Source organism: Schistocerca serialis, chromosome 3, assembly GCF_023864345.2.
Source record: "Schistocerca serialis cubense isolate TAMUIC-IGC-003099 chromosome 3, iqSchSeri2.2, whole genome shotgun sequence".
NCBI lineage: Eukaryota > Metazoa > Arthropoda > Insecta > Orthoptera > Acrididae > Schistocerca > Schistocerca serialis.
The window spans coordinates 984616977-984643039 of NC_064640.1; the positions used below are offsets into that span (position 1 = coordinate 984616977).

The 26063-nt window shown below is 44.8% G+C and overlaps 1 protein-coding gene and 1 long non-coding RNA gene across 2 annotated transcripts in view; one reads left to right on the forward strand and one right to left on the reverse strand.

Annotated features, from left to right (window-relative positions):
• LOC126471349 (prostaglandin D2 receptor) overlaps positions 1-26063 on the reverse strand; it is a 406995-nt gene that overhangs the window by 327012 nt on the left and 53920 nt on the right. The gene's annotated exons all lie outside the window — the stretch shown is intronic.
• On the forward strand, positions 3955-4636 carry LOC126469635 (uncharacterized). Its single transcript, XR_007586033.1, has 3 exons — positions 3955-4024; positions 4183-4289; positions 4514-4636. It is a non-coding gene; the product is annotated as an uncharacterized LOC126469635 (long non-coding RNA).

The following is a 26063-nucleotide window of genomic DNA, read 5'->3' on the forward strand; positions in this document are numbered from 1 at the left end:
CTCCAAGGCCCCCAGCCGTGGCGTCTGCGGTCAGCCAGCCCTCACACTGCCCTACCGCTCCTGTCAACGTAGCTCGCTTCTAAATACAGTCGTCCCCTAAGTTCCATCAACTGCTGCTCCAGTCTCTGCTACAGCTATTTTACCGCGATGGAAGGCGCAATGATTGACATTGAATTTCACAGAAGCAAGGTTCAAGACTCCTCCCTTCGTGATACAGGTTTTCAGTGGTTTATGTAATCACTTCACGACAATGTGAGACCGTGGCCGCTTCCTTTTTCATCCATGTAAAATCAGTTCATTGTCTTTAATTATCCCAATGTCGACGGGACGCTAAAATCTAATTCCCCCCCCCCCCTCCTTGTAGCTACCATCCAAGACCGAAACAGTGACAGTCACCAATAAAAAGGGCTGAAAGCAAGAAACATGTGGAAAAAAACCCTGTTCGTTAACTTTTCCGGAACTAAGACTTAAGAAAATTTCATGTTTTTCACGTATAGCGATGTAAAGGATTTTTCTGCGTTTAATGCAGAGCGCGACTCGATAGTTTAGCTCTTTATGAATAGAATGCAGAATGTTCTAGGTTCGCTTCCCAGCTGATGGAGCCTCTTCCCTTTCTCTTTTAGAGTGACTTACTTCAGACTTGAAAGTATAACAGAGGTTCCTACAAAGACGTCAAATATAGCCACTTTTCAGTTATTTTAACGTCCAGAGCACATCAGTATCATTAGAGGAGCAGCAGTAGCTTGTATTGGAATAAGCTGGGAAAAGAAATTGACCATGATCTTATTGAGCAAATCACATTGTTGTCTCCGAAAGGCTTCGGAAAACAACGGAAAAATTGATCAGAACTGAGAGAGGGGAATCGAACTCTACTCTTTTCAAATACAAGCTAAAAGTTTTAGCCTCCCTAGGGAGTAACTGTAAGATTACGGCCTTTGAGAAATACTGTATTTAAGCACTGTTTGCACTTGAGGCTGGCGTTTTCCTGTGGTCCACTTCCCAGAAAATGAACTGCATTTTGAGAGTTTTGCTGACATGTTTAACTCTCTTCAATGAATGCCATGGCTGCCATTAGGTTCTACACAGTGCTGGATTTTAGAACTTCCATGGACCATCTTCACCTTCAAATATCTATTTTCAGTTTTAGTACTCATTTTTATATCTTATAAATAAATAACGACAATGCCACCTGTAAATATTCCATTCATACAGAGAAGGGCGTTATCTTTCAACTGATTCACTAGTTCTTTGCGTCAACGTAGATGGAATACCTTCTGCTCCTCTGTCAGGATTAGTGGGGGGGGGGGGGGGGGGGGGAATTTAATGTCCCAGTCGGCGATGAGGAAATCGGAAACAGACTACAACTTTGGACTGAACGAGAATGACGGACGATACAACAGGCAGTATGAAAGTAATCATCCCAGAACTGACCTTACTCGTTATAGGGAAACTATGGAAAAAATTTCTAAAGGCTGGACTTGAAATTCAGTCCGCACCTTCTGAATGCAAGTCCAGCGCCTTACCCACCGCTCCACAACCAGAATGCGGTCTTCCAGAACGGTTTGGCTGCAAGTGGAAAAAGCAAAGCAAAGCTCTGCGTTTTGGCCCATAAGAGCCAATCGGGATCCACCGACCATCGTGCCATTCTCAGCCAGTGCGGTATGGAGGACGTGGGGTCAGAACACGGCTGGCCCACTTGTTTCCTGTCCTCAGAGCCGCTACTTCTCAACTGGCATCATGAGGCTGACGGCAACCCGTTCAAATCCCTGGAAGTACCTCTCTGTATAGCAGTCAGACACGCACACCATGAGTTACGAAGGCGGACAGCTGCAGTTAGTGATGGCCCAGAAAAAATTCATCGTCCTGCTTATTTACTGTTATATCTATTGCAGTGAATTTTTTTACTGTGACCAACACACACATCTTTCTTCCACTATGACATTTCTTAATAACTGGTAAGAACTATTTCATAGCCGATAGTATAAGCTCTGGGATCTAACACATACAGGGTGTGGTAGATAAGTAATGAGACTCAGTCTAGAAAAACAAATTTATTGATCCAATTTGTACAAAACGTTAATATTCTTCAAAGTACTCGCCTTGGGCGTCGACACAACGTTGCCAGCGCGTTTTCCAAGCTTCATAGGCCCCACTGTAGTCCGTTTGAGTTATCCCAGTTAGTGCCTTCGTGACAGCACGTTGGATGTTCGGAATATCGTCGAAACGATGACCCTTCAGGAAATAGGAAGAAATCAGGAGGACTCAAGTCAGGGCTGTATGGTGGCTGTGGCAAAACTTCAACTCCAATTCGGGTCAAGTAGGAGGTCACGAGGAACGCTGTGTGCGCCGGAGCGTTGTCGTGGTGGAGACGCCAGCGTTGAGCAAGGTCCTGTCGCTTCCGTTTGACGGCTCTGTGCAATCGCTGAAGGACTTCTTTGTAGAATTCGGCATTGACAGTCTTCCCCTGAGGGACAAACTCTTTGTGAATTAACCGCAGCTTGTCGAAAAACACAATCAGCATTGTCTTGATGCGGGACTTTGACATTCTTGCTTTCTTCGGCCGCGGGGATGCCGGTGTGTGCCACTCCGAGCTCTGGGCTTTCGTCTCCGGGTCGTACTGGAATGTCCACGATTCGTCGCCTGTTACTACGTTGTCTAAAAAGTGTGGATTATTTTCCAAATCATTCAACATCTCACGGCAAACGTCCACTCGTTGTTGCTTTTGTTCGGCGGTGAGCACTTGGGGAACCAATTTTGCGCAAACTTTCCTCATCATCAAATCTTGCGTAACAATTTGGTGAACCGTAACTTTATTCACGGAGACCTCATCGGCGATCATTTTGAGACTTAAACGACGGTCGGAGTCCAGGAGTTCTTTCACTTTGGCCACCGTTTCATCCACACGACTCGTTGAAGGGCGTCCAGATCGTTCCATGTCTTCAACGGATTCCCTCCCGTTTTTAAATTCATTAAACCACCGGAACACTTGAGCTCTTCATAAGGAGTCTTCTTTGTAGGCCTCCGTAATCATAGCAGAAGTTTCCGAAGCAGTTTTGCCCAAGCGAAAGCAAAATTTGATTGCATACCGCTGTTCTATCGAGCGATCCATCTTCAGCGTTTTCACAAGTGTCACGGGCACACAAACAACGTAATACGCGAAGCTCACCCTCACTGCACCAGAGCTCCGACGCGACTGCGAACCGGTTCTATTGTTAGCTCAGATCCCCCACCACGTGACGTACAGGTGGAGACCGCCCTGCGAGCGACTGGGGCGCCGCGCGTCGGCCTGTCTCATTACTTATCTACCACACCCTGTACATGGGGTAGCGCACGGGCGTCTGTGAGTTGAGTTAGACCTTGTTAAAACGCGTCTTTTTCGGAGGTGATACATTAAGCTAGGTGGGCAAAAGCTATGTTTGTTTGGTCCGAGGAAACCAAACGAAGAACACGTTTGACGACACTGTCTGTGGTAGGCTGCTTGAATTTGTGCGCACGACGACCTGATTGGCTAACTTCAGTATTAAATAACACGGAAAAACGCAACGTGTCAATTTTTTTACTTAACTATTATTTCACAGCACAAAGTTTCCTTCAATACCCTTATAAACTTTCGGACTGTTTCTGACCACCCTGTATATCTGAGCCAACAGCTCAGTTCACGGAATCAATACTAGAAATAAGAATAATCTTCAAAAATGGTTCAAATGGCACTAAGGACTAGTGATGGGCTAAACTGAGATTTTCCGATATCAGTGATTTCTGTGAATGCTACTTTTCAGTATCTGTTATTCTTAACTGTGATTTGTCGCAGTTAAGGAACCTAAGTCGCGTATCCCTCCGCCACTGCTACTTCTGCTACTTCCGCGATTTCTGCGACTTCTGCTACTTCTCCGATTTCTGCTACTTCTGCGATTTCTGTGACTTCTGCTACTTCTGCGATTCCTGCGATTTCTGCGACGTACCACCGTTTGAAAAAGTTCCATCTGTCCACACAGAAAATTGCATCTCAACAAACCTGTCATTGGTAAGTATGTTTTACGTTTATTCTTCCGTTGGCTTTAATTTTGTATTAAAGAAACAACTGTGAAAATATTAATAGTGTAATTAATATGGAAGTAGCCGCACAGTACCGTAATAGTTCGTGTTTAGAAAATGAATTCTAACATATTGTTATGTTCATAGGTACCTGAACTACATTTCAGTCACTCAGTAAAGAGATAATTCAAAATATCATTGTCAACAGATCTGAAGAAATTGCCAGTCTTTAGACCGTTTTCGTCAGACGAGAGGTTAGTTTCTAAGCGTTTTGATGGACTTAACTACTTCAGTGAGATCGTTCTTGCGAATGTGATATAGCAAATATTAGCAAATGTGATATAGCAAATATTAGCAAATGTGATATAGCAAATATTAGCAAATGTGATATAGCAAATATTAGCAATCTACTCTGTCAATTATATTGCTAGTAATTAGTGACAGCAAAAATTGTTTAATAATCCTTGTGTTTTTGCAGACGCAGTTCTGACTGATTACTGGTTGCTGTACATATCTATCCACATCAAGGCTGTTGAGAGAGACTCATGAAGATTCAAGACAGCTCTTAGAGGATTTGCAGTTTAAAAGTGAAATAATTATGAAATAAGTGTGCGACTGATTAAAGTGTTTTATTGAAGTTGTTGTGCGATTTTAAAGGAATAATAAATGTTAAATACATTGAGTGAATAATAAAAATCTCATTTTCCACATGTTAAGCCGTCCTATACCCGTAATTTTCCGCCACTTATTTATTGGTAAACACTTGTTGGATACAGACGTGCCCCCCCCCCCCCCTTTCACCACAATCTTGGTGTGACACTGACCTGTAACATATCCCGAAGTCTACAATATGCATTTTGAGGCTGTTGTTATGAAAGTGGGGAAGTACAGATCTTCCAGTTAAATCAGGAATAGCTTAAGTGCATTACTTGAAAGTGACACAGGAAAAGCTTACTTATGTAGGTGGTAGTGGTGTCGGCAAAAAGTTCTTGTGTGTGAAGTTGCCATGTAGAACACCAGGTGTAAAACTTTTCTCCTGAGTCTTGAACTGTGTCGGAACAAAAGTGAAGCATTCATATGACTGTTTTCATTTCTCTACACTTATACAGATGTCTGAGTTCTGCTGTGTTAACATTGCAAAGTCCTGTAGGCATGTGGAGTATTAACCAAAACTGTCATATTGGAAGCAGAATCAAACACATTTGTTACGTTACTTGATATTTTCAGGAGAAAAAGGCAATGTTGCTTCTTATTAATATAATACATTCAGAGTCACAGCAGTATTTGACCAACCATAACTGATGCTGAATGTGCATGTCGTCATATAATATGAAGGGCTTATTTCAATAGTGGTACAAGTCCATTACCTACACTTTTCTGTCTATAATGCTTCTGAAATTAGTGATCCAAACAAACATAAATAAAGGTTCATCTCTAGCAAGAAGCCATATGCTTGAATATTTCTGGTATCTCAACTGCAGATTTTTCAGCGCTCATTTAACTTTACGACTCTATATCTCAAAATTAACAAAAATGGACTTGTACCACTACTGAAATAAGCCCTTCATATGCACACACAGCACATCGATCTCGTGAGGCACAAGGCTCTCATAACGAAGTACGTACGTCGGTCAACAGATGACACTAGGAAAAGTATGTTAACTGCGCTTTTTAGTTGCTACTTGCGACTCTTAGTTGCGACTTGTCACGGAAATCGCAGACTCCATAGCGTACCGCAGAGATGGGCGTAGTACGAACTTTGACCCACAGATGGCACTGTTAACCGCGCTTTCTAGTTGCTACTTGCGACTCTTAGTTGCGACTTGTCACGGAAATCGCAGTTAGACTCCATAGCGTACCACAGAGATGGACGTAGTACGAACTTTGGCCAACAGATGCCACTGTTAACCGCGCTTTTTAGTTGCTACTTGCCACTCTTAGTTGCGACTTGTCACGGAAATCGCAGTTAGACTCCATAGCGTACCGCAGAGATGGACGTAGTACGAACTTCGGCCAACAGATGCCACTGTTAACCGCGCTTTTTAGTTGCTACTTGCGACTCTTAGTTGCGACTTGTCACTGAAATCGCAGAAAGCAGTGCTAAATTCGACCAATAGATGGCTCACGTCTTTGAATGTGAAATACTATTTGCGACTGCTAACTGTGACTGAAGTCGCAGTTAGATTCTATAAAGTTGCTACTGTGATATCTGTGACTTCTCAGTCACTGTGATTTCTAACAGATACGCGATTTCCTGCCCACCACTACTAAGGACTATGGGACGTAACATCTGAGGTCATCAGTCCCCTAGACTTTGAACTACTTAAACCTAACTAACCTAAGGACACCACACAAATCCATGTCCGAGGCAGGATTCGAACCTGCGACCGTAGCAGCGGCGCGGTTCCAGGCTGAAGCGCCTAGAACCGCTCGGCCACAGTGGCCGGCGAATAATCTTCACAAAGATGTAAAGTCACATACTTTGGCCCAGAAAGGTGCCCACTGTTCAGGAACAACAAACATTTTCTATAACTTATCAGCAGCACTGAAAAGTTTTACTACCAATGAAGTATAGATTAAGAGGAGCCTAAAGTACTTCCTGGTGGCAAAATCCTTCTACTCCCCTGACGAATTTCTTAACAGAACCGACTAATGGCTACAATTATTAATAATATCAAATTATGTATTAAGTAAAATCTGACTTCTGTGCGTATTCAGTACAGCAAAGTGATTTATGTAAAAAAACTGCTGTTAACTGACACTTCTCTTTGACGCTGCGCGGCTACAATCACATTAGAATTATCATATGCTCGTCGTCAGTGGATTTTAAATTTGCAAGTGCTGTAGTTGCCTATTAAATGAAAATATTTTTTAAGATTTTTGAATATATTCCGCACTCATGATGGCTGCCTCACTTAGGATCTGTGGAAGGTACTAGGGTATCTTTCCTTTTTTTCCTAAATGTGTCACTCTGTTATGGAACAAATCTAATCGCAGCGGCATAGTGTAGTAAATAAAAACTATTCACATAAACTGCACTAATTTCATTGCATAAATCAATGTGGCATTGTGAAGCAATGTGGCACGATGGGTGCAATTTTTACTGCGCGCCAGCTGATAGACAAATTCCGCGAGAAAAGGTCATTACATTTTGGCTTTCTTGACCTTGAGAAGCCATTTGATCGAGTACTACATTAAATCTTTTGGTGTAGTGTTTGCGATCACTAGTATCTATAAAATTACATAAAATGGATAAAAATGCTGTACAATGACACCAGCAGCCAAGTGCGATTCTCTTTGGGAGTAAGAGACTCCGTGTGACAGTTGGCCTTCGTCAAGGTTCAGCTCTGTCCCCGTTTCTTTTTGTTCAAAAATGGCTCTGAGCACTATGCGACTTAACTCCTGAGGTCATCAGTCGCCTAGAACTTAGAACTAATTAAACCTAACTAACCTAAGGACATCACACACATCCATGCCCGAGGCAGGATTCGAACCTGCGACCGCAGCGGTCGCTCGGTTCCAGGCTGCAGCGCCTAGAACCGCACGGCCGGCTTTCTTTTTGTTACCATAATGGATACCATAACGCGCGACCTTTACGCTTATGATGTGATGCTTGCGGCAGATACCAGGAAGGATCTTGAAACTGAAGTCCAAACATGTCATGACCGTCTGCAAAGAACCGAGCGAGATGGCGCAATGGTTATCACACTGGACTCGCATTCGGGAGGGAAACGGTTCAAATCCGCGTCCAGCCATCCGGATTTAGGTTTTCCGTGATTTCCCTAAATCGTTCCAGGAAAATGCAGGAATGATTCCTGTGAAAGGACACGGCCGATTTCCTGCCCCCTCCCTGACGCAATTCGAACCTGTGCTCCATCTCGAATGACCTCGATGTCGACGGGGCGTTAAACCCAATCTTCCTTCGTTTGCAAATAGTTGGCCTATATTTAAATGTCCACATGACCGGGTAGCTCGAACTGATTCTATCTCCTGTAACTTTACATATTAGCTCCTCACATTATGGCGCGTACGTGTCGATACCTAGGCTATCGACTACAGAGTAAGCTCTATATGAATGAGGATGTACGAGCATGAATCAAAGCGTCCTGGATGAGATTCAGAGACGTCACTGGTGTTCTTTGTGATAAGAAAAAGCCTATCCGCCTATGATCAAAGCTATACTGCACAATGGTGAGGCCAGTTGCATTATATGGTACCGAGTGTTGGCTCGCAGTTCGAAATGCTAAGCACTCACTCCTTGTCATGGTAAGGTGGATACTTAGATCATTAGACATTTCTCAGCTTGACCATGTCGACAACACAACGATTCGACAGCTAGCTGGAGCGGCTTCAAGCAATGAGAAGATGCAAGAATGGGGACTTAACCGGTATGGACAGATCGTACGGGCACGCCCAACTCATTCGTCAGCTCAGCCCATCATCTCACTGTATAAGGCAGAGACAACGTAGAAAACCTTAATTACAATGGCTGGACATCATAAAAGCGGTCCGAGTTCCGACGGTAAGCCACCAGGAAGAAGAAGATTATGATGAAGATATGCTGTTCCTCCGTCCCAAATATCACGCAATTTGGAATGCCCTTTCTTGGTGCAAGTCTTTTTCTCCTAGAGTATACAGCGTATATAAAAATACTAAAACATTTAAAGAAAAACTGAAGTTGTCGAATAGGCCCACGGGTTTCCATGAAACGTTGATGAAGTGTTATTACATTATACATGTCTGCTGCGTAACCCATTCGTGTTTGGTGGTCCCACAGATAATAACGCACAGAATTGAGGTCGGGGTGGAACGCGTAAGCCACTCAACTGGTGCTCCCCTACTTATCTATCCATCAAGGTAGATAACATCCAGCACATCTCGAATACTGTAATTCAGATGTGTTGGAGCCCCATCATGCATAACCCATGTGCCTTCTCTCATATGCAGGGGCATATCCTGTAGCAAATCTCATCAAGGCGTCTGGGCAACACCTGCATGACAGGCGGGGGGAACATATGAGAGTGCCACTCTCGTGCCACTCCAGCTCACTTAAACTGCAGCTGGTGTTGAACCTGAGTTGTACCACGAGGATTTTCGTGTACCCGCGTATGCTATCGTAGTGTAAGTTCAAATGGTTCAAATGGCTCTGGGCACTATGGGACTTAACTTCTGAGGTCATCAGTCCCCTAGAACTTAGAACTACTTACACCTAACGAACCTAAGGACATCACACACATCCATGCCCGAGGCAGGATTCGAGCCTGCGACCGTAGCGGTCGCGCGGTTTCAGACTGTAGCGCCTAGAACCGCTCGGCCACACCGGCCGGCGTAGTGTAAGTATATGTAGAAATAATCGGAGAATATGTGTAACATTTGTGATTGTTTTCTGACCAAAGAACTTCGGAAAATGTAGTTTAATTAATAACTGAAAAACCAAGTATTTTCTGATAAAAGTTTATGTGGACATTTTTCTTGTTTTCGTATGAGGCATCTGCTCCAGAAGTTTGTGCAGGTACTTACGATTCATCTTGTACACACCGTTCTAATGCTTGTGAATGCACAAACATATTAAAAGTGTCTGAAATCAGTGGAGAGTGACCCGGGTTTCTGATGACACATAGCGATGCGATATGTTGGCTTCTGAATAAGGAAGGATATGTGACGCCAGATGGGTGAGAAGTCGTTCTACCCCCTCCCCCCACCACCCACTCTCAAGATGTGCGAAAGTCCAGCGTTCCTCGACTCAAAGCATCTCCGGCTACTTTGGTGTTGGAGGGGGCAGAACTGCAAGAATATCCTAAGTAATTGACGAGACACAAAGGCTGATTAAAGTGCTTACACTGGCACTATGAATCTGGTGTCGTTCACTGGCACGGATATGGGATTGGAAGATCCCTGAAGTAAGTCTTTCTTTTTTCATGAAAACAATGCTTTGTACTTCGTCCACCAGTGAGCTCATTTTATCACTCGATATATTTATTTACATATATAGCTTATTGTGGCTGATTTCCATTCCAACATTACTGAGGCAGGACACATTTCAAAGCAACACTCCTGCCAAAGGCTCTAGAATCCACAAACTTCTTCACGAGACAATATATTCGTAAATTCTGTAATAAATTTTGTAATACAATTACGATTTCTTTCAAATGAGCTCCACTGAATCCATCTTTCTGTCTCTAACTTGGAAGTTGATAATCAATATATACTACCTTGTATTTGTGAACCTATTTAATATAACTTTAATTGTTTTTTTAACTGATTCAACAGTGGGTTCTCGGACAAACACTGTATATAGTATTAACTGAACGAAACACATTTTTAGCCTTGTTTCACAAACTTCATAAGTGTACGACCTGGCTTTCGGCTATTAAGCCCATTTTCTAGTACACAATTGATACGAAAGATGGAAACGAAGCAAAGACAGACACGTCAAGTTCTTAATCTGCCGATTCCCGACTTAAATTATAAAAGAAATCTCTGTTGACAATTTTGACAGGTACGTATGTATTTAACAAAATGCATTAGAACAGCAATTACATTAACTATGAATAAACATACACTGGAGTAGAGCTGTGTATACAGGTACAGGAATTTGTGGCATTATCTGTTTATGAATGAAGGCACCAAGATCCTTATCCTGTGTAGAGCTTGTAATATTGTATACGAAGGGTGAATAATTGAATTGAATTTGCACAACCACTGGTAAATGTGCGAATATTCCTATCTGTTTCTTAATTTCTGATAATCTAATAATTCTAAATGAGTGGGCTTTACACTATTTCTCTGTATGGGTAGGTATTCTACATGTATTATGTATTTGTTTTCGCTTAAGCAATGTTCGGCAGAGGATGCCTCTGCCATCTTTAATCTGCAACTTGTCTGGTATTCTGTGAGCCGAGTGGAGACAGAACTCCAGTCTGTCCAAAACAGGAGGACTGGCACACTTGTCAGATCATCTTATAAACCCCACTTTTCATGCTGGATAGGTGTTTATCTTTTGTACTGAAGAAACATCTATCCAGTATCTATGGGACATAAAAAAAAAAAACAGAGGAAACCTTTGCCTCTAAAATGCGGGTTATTCTGTTTGCAATTTTACCTATAAAAGATAAAGTACAGTATTTCCTTTCCGATCTATCTACGGGTTCGAGGTCATGACTTGGGGCTATTGTTTTTATCACGTAAGAGTTCCCGGACATAGCGTTCTAGGGAGTTGTTGGGGATAGAAAGGGGACGGGTAGCTGTTTTCTGTCTGTAAGTTGAGGTCTAGGAAGTTACTGATGGAACTCTCACCTCCATAGTTATTTTCTGTTAGTATACCAGTTATTCATATTGTCCAAGAACTTGCCCTCTGCTTCTTATAATTGCTCCCTTGGAAGCAAAAATAATTCTTATTTAAACACTGCACTAATTATGCTCATTTGTTCTCCTGGATTGATGATGATTAAATACATTGATTGTGACACCGTGTCCATATATAGTTTTCCACAGATATGCTCGAGAACAAGCAGTGTACAACAAAAGAGACTAATTTAGTGTACTTTGGAATCTTAAACTCTGTTAACTTATTTCCTAATCATAACTGTTCTTAATGCTGTATTTCCCTTTGAAGTTCAGTTTCTTCCTAAAGATGATGTTGATTCTCTTAGCACTGATGCTTGCATTGCAGTTACCACGGCCCTAAGATAACTTAAAGAATACTGTTAAAAACATATCCAGACGAAACATTGGAGCACTTGTTTATTAATTGCTGAGCTTGATCATTTTATTCAGCTGTTGTCTCTTCTGTAGTTTTAGCAACTGCACAAACTGCAAAAATTCTTCCACTTTGTTTGATTCAGACCTTCGACCATGTTGATGGCCTTACACATCCTGGTGTCTCCCCATGCCATTTCCACATTTTTTTGAGGCCTGAAGAAAGATATTCATGGCCGTAGACCCCCCTGCGGGTCCGGGGATTAGAATAGGCCCGAAGTATTCCTGCCTGTCGTAAGAGGCGACTAAATGGAGTCCCTCCCCCTCAAGGGGGTAGTTAGCTCCTGCGTCTGGCGACAGACGGTTCCACGACCTATATTTGCGGTCATTTTGGTTTTTCACTTCTTCTCGTTTCTTCCTTCCTTTGGTTGGTTCCTTTCTTTGTTCTTATCCATCTCACTGTCTTCCTTACTCTTTCCCTTGCCTTCTTTCCCTTGCCTTCTTTCCCTTGCCTTCTTTCCCTTGCCTTCTTTCCCTTGCCTTCTCTGATCTCCGCCTCGGCGTTTGAGACAGTCTGTCCTCTCTCTCCCTCTCTCTCTTCTTTTTCCTCTTCTTCCTTCCTCCCTGTGCGCGCCTGAAGGCCGACCCACCCGTTCGCACGTGTAGCCGGTGGCGGGGTAACGCGTAATTCCCCGCCCTGGGTAGACAAGTAAGGCAGGCACGTACCCCCTGGTAAAGGCCAGGCCCAGGGAGGTGTGATTGCCTGAGCTGATACCTTCTGACCATGCCGATTGGTCCCTCCGTCTGGTTCTCGGGAGGTGTGACCTGAGGTGTAAACATTCACCTAAAGCGGGAGTGCCCTCTGAGAGGGTCCCCACAAGGAAGGAGCCCGCCATCGGAGACGCTGGCAATCATGGGGGATTCCTCCGCAATGGATTTCTCTTCTTCTTCTCTCTCGACTTCTGCCCACAAACGGAAACTTGACCAGCCACCAGTGACAAAAGTACTACCGCCTGCCCCACAGTTCCTCGTAGTTTCTCGATCTGAGGACGGCAAGGATTTTTCCTCTGTCAACCCTTTCGTTATCCAGAAGGGCGTCGATGCCATAGCCGGATCTGTCAAGTCTTGTACCAGGTTGCGTAATGGTACCTTGTTACTAGAAACTGAGAGCGCCTTTCAGGCACAAAAACTGCTTCGGGCCACACTCCTGTACACGTTCCCTGTCCGGGTGGAGGCTCACCGCACATTGAATTCGTCTCGTGGCGTGGTATATACTAGATCACTCGACGGATTGACTGACGAGGAGATTCAGTTTTTCCTCGCTGAGCAGGGCGTGACGGCTGTCCATAGGGTCATGAAAAAGGTCAACAATGACCTTGTACCGACCCAGCCACTTTTCTTGACCTTTGATAGTGTTCAGCTGCCGTCGCATATCAAAGCGGGCTACGAGGTTATTTCTGTTCGCCCCTATGTCCCGACACCTACGCGCTGCTACCAGTGTCAGCGTTTTAATCACACTCGCCAGTCTTGTTCCAATGCGGATAAATGTGTCACTTGTGGCAGGGATGCCCATGAGGGTGACTGTCCACCTCCGTCTCCTCGTTGTGTGAACTGTCAGGGTGACCATGCAGCGTCCTCCCGCGACTGTCCCATCTACAAGGAAGAACGCTGTATCCAAGAAATTCGGGTCAGAGAGAAAGTGTCTACCTCGGCTGCTCGCAAGCTATTTGCTAGTAGGAAGCCCACGCTGCTCCCAGCGGGAAAATACAGTACTGTCCTCGCCTCTCCTCGGACTACCAGGGAGGTGGCGACGCAGACATGCGATCTGACCTTCAGCATCACGGTCGTCCGTTCGGCCAGTGCTAAGATCGCGCGGTCGACGTCTCCTCTTCCTCCCGTCACCCCTCAGACACAAGCACCTTCATCAGCTTCTGCCAAGACGAAGACCCAGAAGTCAGATGCACGGGCCTTCAAGAAGGAACCGTCCCGTGCAGACTTTCTACGTACCTCTAACTTACAGCCGTCGACCAGTACTTCCACTAAACGACCTTCCAAGAAGGCTCATAGGAAGCACAGTTCTCCTACTCCGCCACGGCGCATTTCTTCTCCTGCGCCACCCATCGGTTGCCGCCCCAGGCCGTCATCCGTTTCGCCTAGCCGCACCGCTGGTAGCCGAACATCTGGCCGTTCACCCCCAGAAGAAACTCCCCCTCCCGGCCATCTTAACAAGATGGCCGATGAACCTATAGAACCAATTGACGATGACTGTCCGCCTACTGATAGCGGCGGTAGTGCTCGCTCGAAGCCAGGCCCTCAGCGGCCTTCGAGGTGACCCCTTCTTTCATCTTCCTTTTCTTCTCACGATGGCACTTATTCACTGGAATATTCGCAGCATTCGCTCCAACCGAGAGGACTTAAAGTTGCTGCTCCGCTTGCACCGTCCGCTCGTCGTAGCCCTCCAGGAAACGAAGCTACGCCCATGCGATCAAATTGCCTTGGCACCCTACACCTCTGTGCGTTTTGACCTACCCCCTGTGGTAGGTATTCTGGCTCATGGAGGGGTTATGTTGCTGGTCCGGGATGATATTTACTACGATCCCATCACATTGCACACCGGCCTGCAGGCAGTTGCCGTACGAATTACTCTCCCCACTTTTACATTTTCCATTTGTACCGTTTACACTCCATCGTCGTCTGCCGTTACCAGGGCAGACATGATGCAAATTATTGCTCAGCTACCTGCACCATTTTTGTTAACTGGAGACTTCAATGCCCACCATCCCCTTTGGGGCTCTCCAGCATCCTGCCCAAGGGGATCCCTGTTAGCAGACCTTTTCAACCAGCTCAACCTTGTCTGCCTCAATACTGGCGCCCCTACTTTTCTTTCGGACACATCTCACACCTATTCCCATTTAGACCTCTCTATATGTACTACCCAACTTGCACGCCGGTTGGAGTGGTATGCACTTTCTGATACATATTCGAGCGACCACTTCCCCCGTGTTATCCATCTCCTGCATCATACCCCCTCTCCGTACTCAACTAGTTGGAACATCTCCAAAGCAGACTGGAGGCTCTTCTCTTCCAGGGCGACCTTTCAGGATCAAACCTTCACAAGCTGCGATAGTCAGGTCGCACACCTCACGGAAGTCATTCTCACTACTGCTGAATATTCCATCCCTCACACTACTTCTTCTCCACGTCGCGTACCGGTCCCCTGGTGGACCGCAGCATGTAGAGACGCTTTACGTGCTCGTCGACGTGCTTTACGCACCTTTAAACGCCACCCTACAGTGGCGAATTGTATCAATTATAAACGATTACTTGCGCAGTGTCGTCGTATTATTAAAGAAAGCAAGAAAACCAGCTGGGCTGCTTTCACAAGCACCTTCAACAGTTTTACTACTCCTTCTTCTGTTGTCTGGGGTAGCCTGCGCCGGCTATCTGGCACTAAGGTCCACTCACCAGTTTCTGGCTGGACAGTCGCGAATGACGTCCTTGTGGCCCCTGAGGATGTCTCCAATGCCTTCGGCCGCTTTTTCGCAGAGGTTTCGAGCTCCGCTCATTACCACCCAGCCTTCCTCCCCTGAAAACAGGCAGAGGAGGCTAGGCCACCTAACTTCCGCTCCTCGAATCGTGAAAGTTATAATGCCCCATTCACCATGCGGGAACTCGAAAATGCACTTGCCCGGTCACGGTCCTCTGCTCCAGGGCCTGATTCTATTCATATTCAGATGCTGAAGAACCTTTCTCCTGCGGGTAAAGGTTTCCTTCTTCGTACTTATAATCGCATCTGGATTGAGGGATGTGTTCCCGCATGCTGGCGCGAGTCTATTGTTGTACCGATTCCTAAGCCGGGGAAGGACAAGCACTTGCCTTCCAGTTATCGACCCATATCGCTTACCAGCTGTGTCTGTAAGGTGATGGAGCGAATGGTTAACTCTCGTTTGGTTTGGCTGCTCGAATCTCGACGCCTACTTACCAATGTACAATGTGGATTTCGTAGGCGCCGCTCTGCTGTTGACCATCTGGTTACCTTGTCGACCTTCATTATGAATAACTTCTTGCGGAAGCGCCCGACCGCGGCTGTGTTCTTTGATTTGGAGAAGGCTTACGACACCTGTTGGAGAGCGGGCATTCCCCGCACCATGCATACATGGGGCCTTCGCGGTCGCCTCCCTCTTTTTATTCGTTCCTTTTTAATGGATCGACAGTTCAGGGTACGTGTGGGTTCTGTCCTGTCAGACACCTTTCGCCAGGAGAATGGGGTGCCACAGGGCTCAGTTTTAAGCGTCGCTCTCTTCGCCATAGCGATCAATCCAATAATGGATTGCCTCCCAGCTATGGTATCAGGCTCCCTTTTCGTGGACGATTTTACCATCTATTGCAGCGCGCAGCGTACATGTTTCCTGGAGCGCTGTCTTCAGCGTTCTCTTGACCGTCTTTACTCCTGGAGTGTCGCCAATGGCTTCCGTTTTTCTGCCGAGAAGACGGTCTGTATTAACTTCTGGCGCTACAAAGAGTTTCTCCCACCGTCCTTACGACTCGGTCCCATTGCTCTCCCATTCGTGGGGACAACAAAATTTTTAGGTCTTACATTTGACAGGAAACTTAGCTGGTCTCCACATGTCATATTTGGCTGCCCGTTGTACCCGTTCTCTAAATGTCCTCCGTGTTCTCAGTGGTATGTCGTGGGGAGCGGATCGAACCGTCCTACTTCGCCTATATCGGTCGATCGTCCGCTCAGAGCTGGATTATGGGAGCTTCGTATACTCCTCTGCACGGCCGTCCATCTTACGCCGCCTCAACTCCATACAACATCGGGGTTTACGTCTTGCGATCGGAGTGTTTTATACTAGTCCCGTCGAGAGTCTTCATGCTGACGTCGGTGAATTGCCACTCACCTACCGGCGCGATATACTGCTTTGTCGGTATGCCTGTCAGCTACTGTCAATGCCCGACCACCCGTCTTATCGTTCCTTTTTTGACGACTCTCTCGACCGTCAATACGGGTTGTATGTCTCTGCCCTGCTACCCCCTGGAGTTCGCTTTCGTCGCCTCCTTCAACACCTTGATTTTTCACTCCCTGCAACCTTTAGAGTGGGCGAGAGCCACACGCCACCTTGGATCCAGGCTCAGGTTCGCGTTCACCTTGACCTCAGCTCGCTCCCAAAGGAGGTTACCCCCGGTTCGGTATACCACTCCCGTTTTGTGGAACTTCGTTCGAAGTTCATTAATATGACCTTCATTTATACAGATGGCTCTAAGACCAATGACGGGGTCAGGTGTTCCTTTATTGTCGGGGCACAAAGTTTGAAATACCGGCTCCATGGGCATTGTTCGGTCTTCACAGCTGAGTTCTTTGCCCTCTACCAGGCTGTTCTTTACATCTGCCGCCACCGACATTCTGCTTATGTCATCTGCTCCGATACCCTGAGCGCCATCCAGAGCCTCAGTGATCCGTATCCGGTTCACCCTTTCGTGCACCGGATCCAACGCTCTCTTCAGCAGCTGGTGGACGACGGTTCTCCGGTTAGCTTTATGTGGGTTCCTGGTCATGTCGGAATCCCTGGGAACGAAGCTGCAGATGCCGCGGCCAAGGCTGCGGTCCTCCAGCCTCGGACAGCTTCTTGTTGTGTACCTTCATCAGATTGTAGCAGGGTCATTTGTCGGCGCATTTTATCGCTGTGGCATGCCGATTGGACTGCACTTACGGACAACAAGCTTCGGGCCTTGAAACCTCTTCCCGCGGTTTGGACGTCCTCCTCACGCCCTTCTCGGCGGGAGGAGGTAGTTTTGGCCCGGTTACGGATTGGACACTGCCGGTTCAGCCATCGCCATCTGCTGACGGCTGCGCCGGCGCCGTTCTGCCCATGTGGGCAATTGCTGACGGTCCGCCACATTTTAACGTCCTGTCCGGATTTTAATACACTGCGTCTTGATCTTGGCCTGTCATGTACTCTAGATGCCATTTTAGCGGATGACCCAGGAGCAGCTGCTCGCGTTCCTCGTTTTATCAACTTGACAAACCTGTCTGACATTTGATTATGCTGTTTTTTTAATCCTATGCCTGTCAATCTGTGTTTTATCGTGTTTTCCCTTTTAGTTGCTGTTTTAAACTTGTGCCTCGCGGTGCATTCCTAACGTAGTCTGGGCGCTAATGACCATTGAAGTTGTGCGCCCTAAAACCACAAAAAAAAATGGCCGTCGATTTGCTTTGAACGAAGAGGTGCGCTCCTGGATACAAGCATGGTTCCGTAGACAACCGGAAATATTCTTGCCTCACAGTCAGATACCCGTGTAAATAGCTATGGAGATATTTTTGAAATAATAAAATGTTTACTTACTTTTTTTCGTCTGTCTCGTGTTCATTTGCCTGTCCTTTATCGAAAATGTTATCACAATCCAAAACCCAGGCCTACATCTACATCCACATAGGTAGTATGCAAGCCACAGTATGGTACGTGGCGGAGGATAGCCTGTACCACTACTTGCCATTTCCTTTCTTGTTCCACTCACAAAAAGAGCGAGAGAAAAACCACTATCTATATGCCTCCGGACGAGCCATAATTTCTCGAATCTTATCTTCGTCCTCGTTACGCGCAAGGTATGTTGGCGGCAGTAGAATCGTTCGGCAGTCAGCATCAAATACCGCTCCTCCAAATTTTCTCAAAAGTGTTTCTCGAAAAGAAACGCTCTTCCCTCCAGGGATTCCAATCTGAGTTCCCGAAGCATCTCCGTAGGATCTAGCAGCCCGCCTCTGAATTGCTTCGATGTCTTCATTTAATCCCATCTGGTATGGATCGCAAACATTTGAACAGTACTCAAGAATAGGTAGCATCAGTGTCCTAAATGCGGTCTCCTTTACAGGTGAACCACTCTTTCCTAAAATTCTCTCAATAAACCGAAGTCGACAATTAACCTTCTCTACCACAATTCTCACATGCTCGTTCCATTTCATATCGCTCTGCAACGTGACGCCCAGATATTCAAACGACTTGACTGTGTCAAGCAGGACACTAGTAATACTGCATCTGAACAATACAGGTTTGATCTTCCTACTCATCCGCATTAAATTTCAGAGCTAGCACACCAACTAGAAATTTTGTCTAAGTCGTCTTATAACTTCCTACAGTCTTTCAACTTCGACAACTCACCGTACACTACAGCATCATCATCAACCAACCGCAGATAGCTGTCCACCCCGTCCACCAAATCATTTATATTTACAGAGAACAACAGCGGTCCTATCACAATTTTCTGGGACACTCCTGACGATACCCAATTCTCTGCTGAACATTTGCCGCCAAGTACAACATACTGGGTTCTATTACTTAGGAATTCTTCGAGCCACTCACTCGTCTATGAAACTTATTCCATATGCACGTACCTTCGTTAATAGTCTGGAATGGGGCACCGTGTCAAATGCTTTCCGGAAATGTAAGCTGAGTTTCGTACAAGCGATGCTTTCTGAAATCATGTGCTGATTTGTGGACACATGCTTCTCAGTCTCAGGAGCGTTTATGATACTAGAAACTGAGAACATGTTCAACGGTTCTACAGCAAACCGAAGTTAGGGATATTGGTCTGTAATTTTACTGGTCCGTTCTTTTACCTTTCTTATACACTGGAGTGACCAGGGCTTTTTCTCAGTCGCTAAGGGGCCAATACCGCAGAGTACTCTCCATAAAACCGGACTGGGATTCCATGCGGAACTGTTGATTTATTTTCTTTCAAATCTTTAAGTTGTTTCTCTACGCCAGGGATGCTTATTAGTATGTCGTCCATACGGGACTCTGTCCTATGGTCAAAAGACGGTGCGTTTGTACGTGTGAACGATTTCTTGAACTGTCCGATATGCACCTCGTGTATGGGCCCACTGAATGCAATGGAAGAGCGGCACAACGCCACTACACTGAGCTGTTCCTGCAGCGATGGCAACCACGTCACAGTACCCTTGTACACAAAGGTTTTGCGTTGTACATTTTGGTAATGGAATATTACAGGTTTCACTGTTGTAATGGTAGTTTCACAGAAAAAAATTAATTGGGGTTGCAAACCGAATGGTCCGCAGCTCGTGGTCGTGCGGTAGCGTTCTCGCTTCCCGCGCCCGGGTTCCCGGGTTCGATTCCCGGCGGGGTCAGGGATTTTCTCTGCCTCGTGATGACTGGGTGTTGTGTGATGTCCTTAGGTTAGTTAAGATGGCAACCACGTCACAGTACCCTTGTACACGAGGGTTTTGCGCTGTACATTTTGGTAATGGAATATTACAGGCTTCATTGTTGTAATGGTATTTTCACAGAAAAAAAGTAATTGGGGTTGCAAACCGAATGGTCCGCAGCTCGTGGTCGTGCGGTAGCGTTCTCGCTTCCCGCGTCCGGGTTCCCGGGTTCGATTCCCGGCGGGGTCAGGGATTTTCTCTGCCTCGTGATGACTGGGTGTTGTGTGATGTCCTTAGGTTAGTTAGGTTTAAGTAGTTCTAAGTTCTAGGGGACTGATGACCATAGAAGTTAAGTCCCATAGTGCTCAGAGCCATTTTTTGCAAACCGAATGAATCATAATAAGATTACTTGTAACTGACCAACGGGTAGCACCGATCCCTTGTACCAAAATACTCAGAAAATATCCCTGAATAATTTCCGAAATTTTGATAGCGTAGTAATTGTTCACTCTACATACAGGCCGTTTCAAAATTCATGTTACACACGTCTAGAGATTGTGCAGGGGACTCAATAGATAAATTTTATTTAGGAACCCATGTCCGGAAATATTATCCAATGACGCTATAGAGCGTCAAAGTCATAGGCACCGGCGCATGTAAATACATGTACTGGGTGACAATTACTGAACTATATGGAAAAAACGTAAATTAGTTACAAACTACGGCGTGCACACACTTTATTCAACGTGTAAACGTCACTACAGAAATTCGAATTAGGTTACGACATTTTCGATATGCCTGCCATCATTGGCGACGATGTGGCGCAAACGAATACCGAAATTCTGCATTCTGAAGTGTCGGAACATCAATGCTGTCTATAACCCGAAAGGCGTTTTTCAGCTCAGCAACGATTTTGGGGTTATTTCTGTACACGTTGTCTTTAATATAGTCCCACAAACAGGTGTCGCGTATGTTCTGACCTGGAGAATGTGGCGGCCAATCGAGGCCCATACCAGTGGCCTCAGAGTACCCCAGAGCCAGAACGCGGTCTCCGAAGTGTTCCTCCAGGACATCACTCTCCTGCTTCGATGGGGTCGAGCTCCGTCTTGCATGAACCACATATTGTCGAAATCAGGATCACTTTGGGTAATGGGAATGAAATCATCTTCCAAAACCTTCCCGTATTATTCGGTAGTCACCGTGTCGACAAGGAATATCGCACCGATTATTCCGTGACTGGACATTGCAAACCACACAGTCATCCGTTGAGGTTGAAGAGACTTCTCGATAGCGAAATGCGGATTCTGAGTCCCCCAAACGTGCCAATTTTGTTTATTGACTAACCCATCCAAATAAAAGTGGGCTTAGTCGCTGAACTAAACCATGCATGCACATACTAATCCCCTTCATGCCCCGCGGCCAACCGTGCGGTTTGCACGTCCTAACCCAAACCATTCGGAAGTTAGGACGATTTTATTTCATAAAGTTCAATAATTGTCACCCTGAGATTCCCTGATGATGTTACACAGTTTCTAGGATCCTGGAGAAGGATAAACGTATCAATTTGAGGTAAGGGTCCCTGCACCGAAAACGAACGAGTCGAAAGTTACAAGCGGAAACCGCTCTGATACCTCTGACAGTGGAATACGTGTACTAGTACTGTTGTTGCTGAGATTGTAGGGTAGAAACTTTCAGAGGTGGTGGCATGGACAAAACCAAGAAAAATTCCTGGTTAACATGGGCTCTAAAACGCATGCCTGAAGAGCTTTGAGCGCTTGTTCAATAGAGGAGATGTGTTTCACAGTAGCGAAGATGAGTAAATGCTCATAGCTCCCCAGCTATGCATTTTAGAGCTCATCTTTACCGGACAGTTTTTCCTTCTTTTGGCCGATAGTTGTCTACCCTATAATCTTATCAATAACAGTACCAGCACCTGTGTTTCAATGTCAGAGGTATCAGAATGGTTTTCGCTTATAAGTTTCGATTGGTTCGTTCCCGGTACAGGGACACTTAGTTCAAATTGATACATTTATCCTGCTTCATCGTCCTAGAAAGTTTGTGACATCATTACGGGATCATCCTATATAAACATACATACATACATACATACATACTTACATACATACATTTACAGGCGCCGGCGCCCATAATTTTGATGCTCTGTACCGTCGTTGGATGACGTTTCTGGTCATGGATTCCTATGTAAAGGCCGGCCGGGGTGGCTGAGCGGTTCTAGGCGCTACAGTCTGGAACCGGGCGACCGCTACGGTCGCAGGTTCGAATCCTGCCTCGGGCATGGATGTGTGTGATGTCCTTAGGTTAGTTAGGTCTAGGTAGTTCTAAGTTCTAGGGGACTGATGACCTTAGCAGTTAAATCCCATAGTGCTCAGAGCCATCTGAACATATGTAAAGCTTGACCTAAGAAGTCCCCTCTACAACCTCTAGAAGTGTGCAATTTATTCTTGTCTTATGTTTGCAAGATGATTTACCGTCACTTTATAACTTCGGTGTCTTATAATAACGACGTATACTATTTACCCAAAATTCACTCACAATAATGCCTTTGCTGTATTACACTAGTGAACACAAACAATTTTCACAATATTTCACATTCTTTTAAGAAACAGTATTTTGAGCAAATCATGTCGTAATTGCCTAGCTCATAATTTAGAATAAATCTTTAGAGAATGAATCGTGAAAATGCACAATAGAACTGGATGTATCTTGAGGAAACGGTCATCCATGACTTTTCATTTGATTACTGGAACCTGCTCAGAGGTATAAGCCTCACCCAAACATTTAGCATCCAGGCAAACAACGAGATATGAAAATGGTTCACGTATATTGTTTAAGGGAATAAATATTTAATGATGCTGTCGACAACTCTGAGCCGAAATGCTAACTTTATTTCACAAGCTTACCTTAACTTTACTGTCCAGTTCATAGTTCTAGTTGTTTAATTAGAAATTTATACATTTACACATAACAAGGTAGTAGCGACAGTAGCATCGTTGAATGCTTCTCCAACCGTTCTCCGACGTCTGACATAACTCTCGAACTAGAAGGTGCTTCCTGAAGTGCCACTTCTGTCTGATTAATTCAAGAGTTACGCAGATAACAACATTTGGGAATTTAGATCAGGTCTGATGCTGAGAAGAATATTAAGAACTCGTCCTAACGATGCTACTTGATACGCTCAATCCTTAGGCTTGTTATATCCGCATTATGCAACGTTACTGTAAACACAGGAGTAGAGTGTCCAGGACGTGTGTGCGTTTCAGTGCCCCGCCTCAGACAGCTATGTAACATGTCAGAAACGTTTCAAATTGCACCGATGGTGTCAATAGGCCTGTGATAAAATCTCATCAGAAACAGTGCCATAAAAGCTTCCAATTTCCGTGCAGTACTCACACTTTGTTAACAGGCATTGTAGACGTGATTTATAGCAGAAATTTTCCATGTTTCTAACACTTCGGGTGCAGGAGCAATACCGGAAATTCTTTCCAGACACACGCATGCCATGTATACATGAAAGTATGTTTTTGGGAGTTAATATGATACGTACAGTTTATTGGTTCGAGTAGTAAAAAATGCTACACATATACAAGAAGATGAGCATCATATTCTGATAATTTTTCATTGGGAAAGTCAGTCACAAACCGCTGTATTTACAATCAAAATGATCCTTGGTCGAATATTGGTTTTGGACAACCTAATTTTCATTTCCGCTGTTTCTCCAAATGGTAAAATGAGACTGTTACAAAAGTTCCATGAGGAAACCACAGAACTTCCCTAGTCGACCATACCGAGACCTGAGGGAATACTAACCTCAAACTCATCGAACGTTCCACAATAACAGGGCAATACGTATTTTCAGCTTTTTATCTGCATTACCTGTTTTTTTTTTTTTTTTAATAGGAGCATCGATCACAACTGAATGTGAGAAGAATTAAACATATGTATGTAATAACGCGTCAGTCTCGAAGTTTGCTTTCATCCATTGATTGTTATTCGTGACAAGCATTGGCGATTTCGTACAGCAGCATGTGAGGTGGTCGAGAGGTTAGGTTGTGGCTTACACTGTTAATAATTCACTTAATTATAATTAATCGTACACTTAATTTTTAACAGTATAAATCAAACCTAGCTTCTCGGCCGCTCACATGCTGCTACACGAAATGGCCGATACTTACCACTAAAAACAATCATGTAAAAGACACTTATCTGAAGATGATGGTTAAGTATCGAAATGTAAAATGAGTGAAATAAAACTTTGTCACTGACGCAGAATTACATATATGTTTTTTCATTCTAATTAGCAGTCGCAGTTCTCATGCATTTAATTAATTTGAGAAGAATAAGTAAACATCGATTCAAAACGATCATTAACAAAAAATGACACGGAATTCAATAGATGTGCAACATTAGCTCTAAAAAATGTGCCATAATATTACTGAATCAAGAGTCTCGACACTGTACTATGTGGCACAGGGAAAACATGGTATAGGTAAATGACGAAGGCCGGACAAGGATTTGTGAACGGCTTCTATCGAATGCTGCTCCAATTTGTTTGGTTCCTTCAGTGTTTCTGATGAGACATTCCTACGTCGTCTTATTGGGCAGACGCACTAACCATTGCGCCACCCGGACACAGTGGACAGAGCAACTGCATGGACTACCATAACACACCCCCCGTCAGACCTGCTTCTAAACTTATTCACACACTATAGGTGTAGCGTCCCTTTCCCATTATCCTCATTATTCGCGGCATTTCGGCCATTCCCGTAATAGCTCCAGCGTGGGTTTTCATGTTGTCGAATCCCGGTGTGGCACACATTTCCAACTTTCCCCATTGATTTAAATCAAGGCCCAGTAGCAGCTAATGTCATTCATTCCTTTGTGGCTTGATTCATAATGGCTGTGGGATCAAAATGTGTCTGTTCTTTCAGACATGTCCAATAGAACAGACACCATATATATTTTGTTTGTCAGTTAGAGTTTGACTTCGCCTAAATCTACAATGACGCTTTCTTTGCTTCCGCAGCAACTTTCTGTCTCCCATACCGTAAAACCTTGTTCAGAATATATTTGTCTAATGAGAATTGCAAGATATTTTTGAATTTTATCCTTTTGTGCTCCACATCTTCGTTCTCAGAATTGAACATTAGATGTTTATTACTTAAAAGCCTGCGCCGGCCGAAGTGGCCGTGCGGTTAAAGGCGCTGCAGTCTGGAACCGCAAGACCGCTACGGTCGCAGGTTCGAATCCTGCCTCGGGCATGGATGTTCGTGATGTCCTTAGGTTAGTTACGTTTAACTAGTTCTAAGTTCTAGGGTACTAATGACCTCAGCAGTTGAGTCCCATAGTGCTCAGAGCCATTTTTTGAACTTAAAAGCCTGCAATTTATATCTTGTCACTCCTACCAAGCGAAATTATTTTCTATCTTTCTCAACACTCCTTGTAACACCTGTAGGATGCTATCATACAGCCCTACGATACTTGATGCACTTGTCTACGTTAACTCATTCCTAAAATTAAGATCTCTTTGTTGTTAGAAGACTAAGAAGATCTCTAACTAGTTAATCGAAATAATTTTCGGACAACACCACAAGAATCACTGTCTCTGGTATTAGTTTTGATCTCATGATTCACTCATTTCACAGCTGCCACGTTGAATCTCCCCCTATTACAATAGCATGATCAGGAAACTTATTCACGACATTGCGCAAGTTCTCCATGAAGCACTCTTAATACTACGCCTCCTGACACAGATGGTCTAAAGAAACGTCCTATTACCATCTTTGATACTTAACGTCACCTACATTATTTCACATTCGGTAACCATACTAACCTCACTAGGTACTATCGAATTCTTTACGACGGTAATGACTGTAACGTGCAAGCTGTAGTGTCATATTGGTGATGCTGATGGGAGAATGAATATGACTGAATCATTGCTAGCACGTAGTGTATTCCTTTTTAATATTAAAATGTGGGTGACCCAGCATTATGTAACAGATGGCTGGACAGATCACCGCCGACAGTGTCACATGCCCTCAGTCCCCGAGACGTTGCGGGAGAATGGAGTTTAACCCATGGCAGTGACGTGGAGTCTGGTGGTTAGGATCTCCACATTACCATCTCGCACCCCCTTGCCGGCTAAAAACCG